We start from the raw sequence: 9,181 nt of genomic DNA on the forward strand, positions 1-9,181 counted from the left end.
TTTTGGCAGTGCTACATGAATAGATATCAGTTACTTATACAAGAAATTTTGTATTTTATCAAGGCTTGGTGCTTCAGTGAGGACATGCTCATGTGGCTTGTTGTCTATGCTGTAGTCCTCAATTTAGATCACAAAAGGCTCTTATTAACACTTTGATAAATATACTGAAATACACTACAAATGATGTATAATTCTTATAAGTTCGTAATCTTGTGAATTTTGCAAGACTACAATGAAAACAGATGAAATAAAGACAACATGAATCACAGTGGTGGAAACCACTAGTAGGTGAGCCTGAAAGCAATCACTTGGTTGAAAGATTTCACATACACTATGTGATCAAAAGTATCCGGACACCCCCAAAAAATATGTTCTTCATATTAGGTGCATTGTGCTGCCACCTACTGGCAGGTACTCCATAACAGCGACCTCACTAGTCATTAGACATCATGAGAGAGCAGAATGGGGCACTCAACGGAACTCAGAACTTCAAATGTGGTCAGGTGCTTGGGTGTCACTTGTGTGATACGCCTGTATGTGAGATATCCACACTCCTACATATCCCTAGGTCCACTTTTCCCGATGAGATAGTGAAGTGGAAGCATGAAGGGACACCTAAAGCACAAAAGCGTACAGGCTGACCTCATCTGTTGACTGATAGATACTGCCAACAGTTGAAGAGGGTCATAATGTGTAATAGGCAGACATCTATCCAGACCATCACACAGGAATTCCATATTGCATCCAGATCCACTGCAATTAGGTGGGACATGAGAAAAAAAATGAATAAAAAAATGAATAAAAAAATAGGAGTGCGGGTTAGCTACTACAAACAGCATAGTGAACGCATTATTGTGGCCAAGATAGACACAAAGCGCACGCCTACTACAGTAGTACAAGTTTATATGCCAACTACCTCTGCAGATGATGAAGAAATAGATGAAATGTATGACGAGATAAAAGAAATTATTCAGGTAGTGAAAGGAGACGAAAATTTAATAGTCATGGGTGACTGGAATTCGTCAGTAGGAAAAGGGAGAGAAGGAAACATAGTAGGTGAATATGGATTGGGGGGAAGGAATGAAAGAGGAAGCCGCCTTGTAGAATTTTGCACAGAGCATAACTTAATCATAGCCAACACTTGGTTCAAGAATCATAAAAGAAGGTTGTATACCTGGAAGAATCCTGGAGATACTAGTAGGTATCAGATAGATTATATAATGGTAAGACAGAGATTTAGGAACCAGGTTTTAAATTGTAAGACATTTCCTGAGGCAGATGTGGATTCTAACCACAATCTATTGGTTATGAACTGCAGATTGAAACTGAAGAAACTGCAAAAAGGTGGGAATTTAAGGAGATGGGACCTGGATAAACTGAAAGAACCAGAGGTTGTAGAGAGTTTCAGGGAGAGCATAAGGGAACAATTGACAGGAATGGGGGAAAGAAATACAGTAGAAGAAGAATGGGTAGCTCTGAGGGATGAAGTAGTGAAGGCAGCAGAGGATCAAGTAGGTAAAAAGACGGGGGCTAATAGAAATCCTTGGGTAACAGAAGAAATATTGAATTTAATTGATGAAAGGAGAAAATACAAAAATGCAGTAAATGAAGCAGGCAAAAAGGAATACAAACGTCTCAAAAATGATATCGACAGGAAGTGCAAAATGGCTAAGCAGGGATGGCTAGAGGACAAATGTAAGGATGTAGAGGCTTGTCTCACTAGGGGTAAGATAGATACTGCCTACAGGAAAATTAAAGAGACCTTTGGAGAGAAGACAACCACTTGTATGAATATCAAGAGCTCAGATGGCAACCCAGTTCTAAGCAAAGAAGGGAAGGCAGAAAAGTGGAAGGAATATATAGAGGGTTTATACAAGGGCGATGTACTTGAGGACAATATTATGGAAATGGAAGAGGATGTGGATGAAGACGAAATGGGAGATAAGATACTGCGTGAAGAGTTTGACAGAGCACTGAAAGACCTGAGTCGAAACAAGGCCCCGGGAGTAGACAACATTCCATTTGAACTACTGATGGCCTCGGGAGAGCCAGTCATGACAAAACTCTACCATCTGGTGAGCACGATGTATGAGACAGGCGAAATACCCTCAGACTTCAAGAAGAATATAATAATTCCAATCCCAAAGAAAGCAGGTGTTGACAGATGTGAAAATTACCGAACTATCAGTTTAATAAGTCACAGCTGCAAAATACTAACGCGAATTCTTTACAGACGAATGGAAAAACTGGTAGAAGCCGACCTCGGGGAAGATCAGTTTGGATTCCGTAGAAATGTTGGAACACGTGAGGCAATACTGACCTTACGACTTATCTTAGAAGAAAGATTAAGAAAAGGCAAACCTACGTTCCTAGCATTTGTAGACTTAGAGAAAGCTTTTGACAATGTTAACTGGAATACTCTCTTTCAAATTCTGAAGGTGGCAGGGGTAAAATACAGGGAGCGAAAGGCTATTTACAGTTTGTACAGAAACCAGATGGCAGTTATAAGAGTCGAGGGGCATGAAAGGGAAGCAGTGGTTGGGAAAGGAGTAAGACAGGGTTGTAGCCTCTCCCCGATGTTATTCAATCTGTATATTGAGCAAGCAGTAAAGGAAACAAAAGAAAAATTCGGAGTAGGTATTAAAATTCATGGAGAAGAAGTAAAAACTTTGAGGTTCGCCGATGACATTGTAATTCTGTCAGAGACAGCAAAGGACTTGGAAGAGCAGTTGAACGGAATGGACAGTGTCTTGAAAGGAGGATATAAGATGAACATCAACAAAAGCAAAACGAGGATAATGGAATGTAGTCAAATTAAGTCGGGTGATGCTGAGGGAATTAGATTAGGAAATGAGACACTTAAAGTAGTAAAGGAGTTTTGCTATTTAGGGAGTAAAATAACCAATGATGGTCGAAGTAGAGAGGATATAAAATGTAGACTGGCAATGGCAAGGAAAGCGTTTCTCAAGAAGAGGAATTTGTTAACATCGAGTATAGATTTAAGTGTCAGGAAGTCGTTTCTGAAAGTATTTGTATGGAGTGTAGCCATGTATGGAAGTGAAACATGGACGATAACTAGTTTGGACAAGAAGAGAATAGAAGCTTTCGAAATGTGGTGCTACAGAAGAATGCTGAAGATAAGGTGGGTAGATCACGTAACTAATGAGGAGGTATTGAATAGGATTGGGGAGAAGAGAAGTTTGTGGCACAACTTGACTAGAAGAAGGGATCGGTTGGTAGGACATGTTTTGAGGCATCAAGGGATCACAAATTTAGCATTGGAGGGCAGTGTGGAGGGTAAAAATCGTAGAGGGAGACCAAGAGTTGAATACACTAAGCAGATTCAGAAGGATGTAGGTTGCAGTAGATACTGGGAGATGAAGAAGCTTGCACAGGATAGAGTAGCATGGAGAGCTGCATCAAACCAGTCTCAGGACTGAAGACCACAACAACAACAACATGAGAAAACTTGTATTTAATGGTTGAGTGGCTGCTCATAAGCCACACATCATGCTGGTAAATGCTAAACGATGCCTTGCTTGGTGTAAGGAGCATAAACATTGGACAATTGAACGTGTAAAAACGTTGTGTGGAGTGACGAATCACAGTACACAATGTGGCGATCCAATGGCATGGCGTGGGTATGGCAAATGCCCAACGTGTGTAATACCAACAGTAAAATTCGGAGGCGCTGGTGTCATGTTGTGGTCATGTTTCTCATGGAGGGGGCTTGCACCTCTTGTTGTTTTGTTGCACTACCACAGCACAGGCCTACGTTGATGTTTTAAGCACCTTCCTGCTTCCCACTGTTGAAGAGCAGTTCAGGGATGGCGACTGCATCTTTCAAAATGATCGAGCACCTGTTCATAATGCACGCCCTGTGGCGGAGTGGTTACATGACAATAAAATCCCTGTAATGATTGCCCTGCACAGAATTCTGACCTGAGTCCTATAGAACACCTTTGGGATGTTTTGGAACGCCAACTTCATGCCAGTCCTCACCAACCAACATCGATACCTCTCCTCAGTACAGCAATCTGTGAAGATTGGGCTACAGTTCCCCAAGAAACCTTCTAGCACCTGACTGAATGTGTGCCTGCGAAACTGGAAGCTATCGTCAAGGCTAAGAGTGGGCCAACACCATATTGAATTCCAGCATTACCGATGGAGGGTGCTACTAACTTATAAGTCATTTTCAACCAGGTGTCCAGATACTTTCGATCACATAATGTAACACTTAAGCGGAACTTAACAGAGGTAGGCACAAACATCATTGTACTCAAATCCCAAACAAACACAGCTGTAAAATGATCAGTTGAAAAAATAACTCGTATAGTGCAGAGACATCATCAGTATTTCTGTTGTCCAGGCGAGAAACACATTAGCTGTCAAATAGAAGTAAAAGTGAGTCTGTGGCTGTTTGGCTTTAAATGGCCAGCTGATAGGCCCATGTGACCAGTAGGCCAGAAATGCTTTCTTTTCACCAATCACAGTGATCCCACCAGGCATATGTGTAATGAGACGTGCTGATAGAATGGCATCATCCATTGATACATATGACGAGATTACCATAGCCTGGTGTAAGCCCTTTCTAGTTCACTCTTAAATATGAACAAGTGAGTCAACAAAAACTTAACATCAGCATCAGGTGGGTGGATCACCATCAACAGTATTGCATGCTGTCACTTTGTTCACTTAACTTGATGTCATCATTCTCCTCTTGTCAGCCAAATGGTGCTGAAAATATCTTATAGTACCAAGATTCGAACCCAACCAAGTGCCACTGCACAAGATGTGTTGATACCCTCAGCTACAGACACAGGTTGCCTTCATATTACATACCCTTTTATAGCTTTTAGAGTATCAGCTTAATAATTTTTCTGAAGTTTATTGGTTGTACCTCGTAGAGGTATCTTTGGATGTTTCCAGAATAAAATTTTCACTCTGCAATGTAGTGTGTACTGATATGAAATTTCCTGGCAGATGAAAACTGTGTGCTGAACTGAGACTTGAACTCAGGACATTTACCTTTTGCAGGCTGTGGCTAAGCCATGTCTCCACAATATCCTTTATTCCAGGAGTGCTAGCTCTGCAAGTTTCACAGGAGAGCTTCTGTGAAGTTTGGAAGGTAGGAGATGAGGTACTGACAGAAGTAAAGCTGTGAGGGTAGGTTGTGAATCGTGCTTGGGTAGCTCAGTTGACAGAGCAGTCGCCGGCAAAATGCAAAGGTCCTGAGTTTGAGTCTCCGTCCGGCACACAATTTAAATCTGCCAGGAAGTTTCATACCAGCACACACTCTGCTGCAGAGGAGAAATTGCATTCTGGAAACATCCCCCAGGCTGTGGCAAAGCCATGTTTCCACAATATCCTCTTTTCCAGGAGTGCTAGTTCTCCAAGTTTTGCAGGAGAGCTTCTGTGAAGTTTGGAAGGTAGGCAACTAGGTACTGGCGGAAGTAAAGCTGTGAGGGAGGGTTGTGAGTCGTGGTTGGGTAGCTCAGTTGACAGAGCAGTTGCCCATGAAAGGCAAAGGTCCTGAGTTTGAGTCTCGGTCCAGTATATTATATCTCTCTTACAATATTTATGCAATGGTCTTGCCACAGTGGATACACCGGTTCCCGTCAGATCACCGAAGTTAAGCGCTGTTGGTCATGGCTGGCACTTGGATGGGTGACCCTCCGGGCTGCCATGAGCTGTTGCCATTTTTCGGCTTGCACTCAGCCTTGTGATGCCAAGTGAGGAGCTACTCGACCGAACAGTAGCAGCTCTGGTCACAGAAAATCATCATAATGACCGAGAGAGTGGTGTGTTGACCACACGCCCCTCCTATCCACATCCTCACATGAGGATGACACGGTGGTCGGATGGTCCCGATGGGCCACTTGTGGCCTGTAGACGGAATGCTTATAATATTTATGATGAGATGATATTTTATTCCAGTAATTTATAAATGTGGTAGTATTTGACAGAGCTATTTCATAATTCTCATATTCATTTTTAAGTTTTCTCATTTTATCCTATTCTGAAGAATGTGCCCAGTGAGGAACAGATCCTTCCAACTAGAAAAATCTTTGCAAACGATATCTGACTAGTAGTATGTGTACATGTGTACACAGAGCCATTTCTCAAGACTTCTCAAAACAACCATGAGTTGCTATCTCCACCAGCTCATGTCCTGGATATACTTTTGCTCGTATGTTGAAACATAGAATTTTGTATTTTCCACTTAGATAGATCATTGTTTGCTTTAGTCTTGCACCTTTTTCTTTGAAGGTTTGTCTAGCTCATCTTCAGTATTAAGTCATTATTTTACTATTTTGCTTTCATAGACTATTCCTTGATTTTAATTTAATTGATTAAAAGCAAGGGCATCAACATTACGAGTACAGGAGGAAGTCCACTGTCAGACGCAGAGGAGAAAGTGAATAGATCACAGGAATACACTGAAAGCCTCTACAGAGAGGACTTGGTTGATGGCATGATAGAAGAAGATATGGGAATCAATATGCAAAACATTGGGGATCAAATATTAGAGTCAGGGTTTAACATTGCTTTGGAAGACTAGTGTCAATTGAGGCAGAGAAAATAGTGAAAGATGTTCAAAATTCTGAGAAAAATGAAGGAGTGAGCTACAGTGAAAGACTGGTAATGTATGATGTGTACAAGAACCAAGAAGGAGCAATAAGAATAGAAGACCAAGAATGAAGTGCTTGGTTTAAAAAGGATGCAAGTCTTTCAAACTAGTATTGAATCTAAAAAGCAATGGTGGAAATAAAAGAATGGTTCAGAGTGGGGAAAGGATATAAATGATAAGATCTGTTGCAATTAAATTGCTATACTCAGTGAAAGTGAAGAAATATTACAGAATCTGTCGAATGGAAAGAGTAGTCGAACAAGTACAGAATACAAAGTAAAAGTAAAATGAAGAAGATGAAAATACTGAAGAGGAAGTTATTTTGCTACCTTGAAAGGAAAATGACACATTAGAAGACAAAGCAAGAACATAAAAAGCAGCTCAATAAAGGCAAAGAGAGTATTCCTCCCCAAGAGGAGTCTGCTATTGTCAAATATTAATGTCAACATGGGGAAGTAGTTTCTGAGAATGCATATTTGGAGCATGTCATGGTATAGTAGTGAACCATGGACTGTCAGTAACTTCAAAAGCAGAGAATTGAAGCATTTGAGCCTTCGTACCATAGAAGGTTGTTGAAAATGAGGTGAACTTGTTAGGTAAGGAATGAAGATGTCTGCCTGTAATCTGGAACTGGATTTTCTTGATCTCACTGACATCATAGAATATTTACATTACTTCCTTACTCAGTTCTTGTATCCACTTAATATGTGTCATTTTGTCCCCTCTTCCCTCACCTGGCAGGGTTGAGAAGATGAACCAATAGGTGAAGTTGCAGTCAATGTACTTGCCAGAATATTTTCATCTTCCTCTGGATGTAACTCACAGGCTATAACTTTTGGGTCAGGGGCCCATTTCCTCAACTCTCTATCTTCCAAACCACATCCTCCAGAAACTGTATTTTGAATGATTTTCCACTATAGTTTCATGAGTAACTGAGGAAGGTTCACCTCATGTTACAGCAGCAATGATAATTTTGCCAGAAGTCTTTGTTTCAAATTTTGTTTTAGATTATTTCTCCAAATCTGCTATATTCTCTGTAAACACTGTCACCTCTTCTCAAGCACAGTTCTTCACCATGTGTTCTGGTCTTGAAGATAGCTTCATCAGACACAAAGCTCTTTAATGTCTCTTAAGATTGTCTCAGGAGTGATGAGAACCATTGGTGGTTGTAAAAGACAGAAATATGAGTGGGGAAATATAATTGTTTCCATCTAAACAATGATAAAAGTTCGATAGATTTGCTTCATCAGAATTAATTCCCAGTCAGTGAGTTCTAGCTGCATCAATTCTGGTGCATTTTCAGACAAGATGGCTAACTAACCACACCTAAATACTTTACTTTGTGAAATCAGTGAAACAAGCCTTCATCATGCAGCATGTATGTAGCTTTTCAGACACTTTCTTGTAATTAGAAGAATTGATGTGCAGAAATTAATCAACTTCAGTTGTGTTTGAAACAGAACTTAACTGAAGAAAAAAAATATGGCCATAAAGCTGAGAAATCAATTTATCTTTTCCTTGAAGTTGCGTATTTAAGTTATTAGCAACATCAGTCAGAATTAGTATGAAGTCACATAACCAATCTGGATGAATAATTCAATAAATTTCTGTTCTTCTCAATTAGGAAAACTTCAGTTTCATCAACTAAATTTAGAAATACTCCAACACTTTACCACTACTGTGCCATGTTGTTCCTTTGTAAAAATCACTGTATTCACTGCCATGTCTCCAAGAAACGTTTTGAACGGTCAGTCATTGAGATACTGAGAGCTTATGAATTACCTTGAAATTACAACTTTCATGAGATGTTCAGAACCTCATTTCCTCAATCTCAAATCCTCCTGATAAATGTATACAGTACAGTTACATCAAATCATCAGTGTGCTTTCCTAAATGCTATTTCACTAATGGTACCAAATCAGAAGTTACACAACAGTGGTAATATATGTGAACTGACAGCATTTGCAGATGATATGCTGTTCATAGTAAGTGGTGACTCCAGAAGAGTATAGAGGACAAATGTAATGCAGTGCTCCGTGAACTTGAGAGTTGATGCTGAAGTGTTAAACTGTCACTAGCACCTTGCAAAAATATGTACTTCTTTTTTAAAAAGGAAACTAACAAAAAACCCTAAAATAAAATTAAATAATGAAACAATTAGAAATGCAGTAACAAGACATCTATGGATGTTTCTGGACGAACATCTTATGGTGACTTTGCATATCATAGAGAGGCAGAAGGCAGAAAAGGTACACACATGATGAATAAAATTATTACCATTGCAAATAGGCAATTTCAGCTTTCCTTGAAAATAATCACAGAATACCATCAATCTACATTAGCATTAGTAGTAGGATATGGTGCGAACAATTGCACTCACAGATTTATCTAACAAAGGAGTTCAGTGAAGAGTGCTACAGAGATTAATGGACACCTACTCCACTACCCTGACTGATGCTTAGTTAGTAATTCTAGGGCTATGCGCATTCAACTTGGAAATTAGGAAAAAGGGAACTCTTTACTGGATAAAGAAACGCGGTGAAATGGAAG

General features: G+C 40.0%; 1 pseudogene; it reads left to right on the forward strand.

The window, feature by feature from the left end:
- Positions 1-5,581: 5,581 nt before the first annotated feature.
- Positions 5,582-5,699, forward strand: LOC126164155 (5S ribosomal RNA; annotated as a pseudogene).
- Positions 5,700-9,181: the final 3,482 nt, after the last annotated feature.

The sequence above is a fragment of the Schistocerca cancellata genome, chromosome 2 (assembly GCF_023864275.1).
Source record: "Schistocerca cancellata isolate TAMUIC-IGC-003103 chromosome 2, iqSchCanc2.1, whole genome shotgun sequence".
In the NCBI taxonomy this organism is placed as follows: domain Eukaryota; kingdom Metazoa; phylum Arthropoda; class Insecta; order Orthoptera; family Acrididae; genus Schistocerca; species Schistocerca cancellata.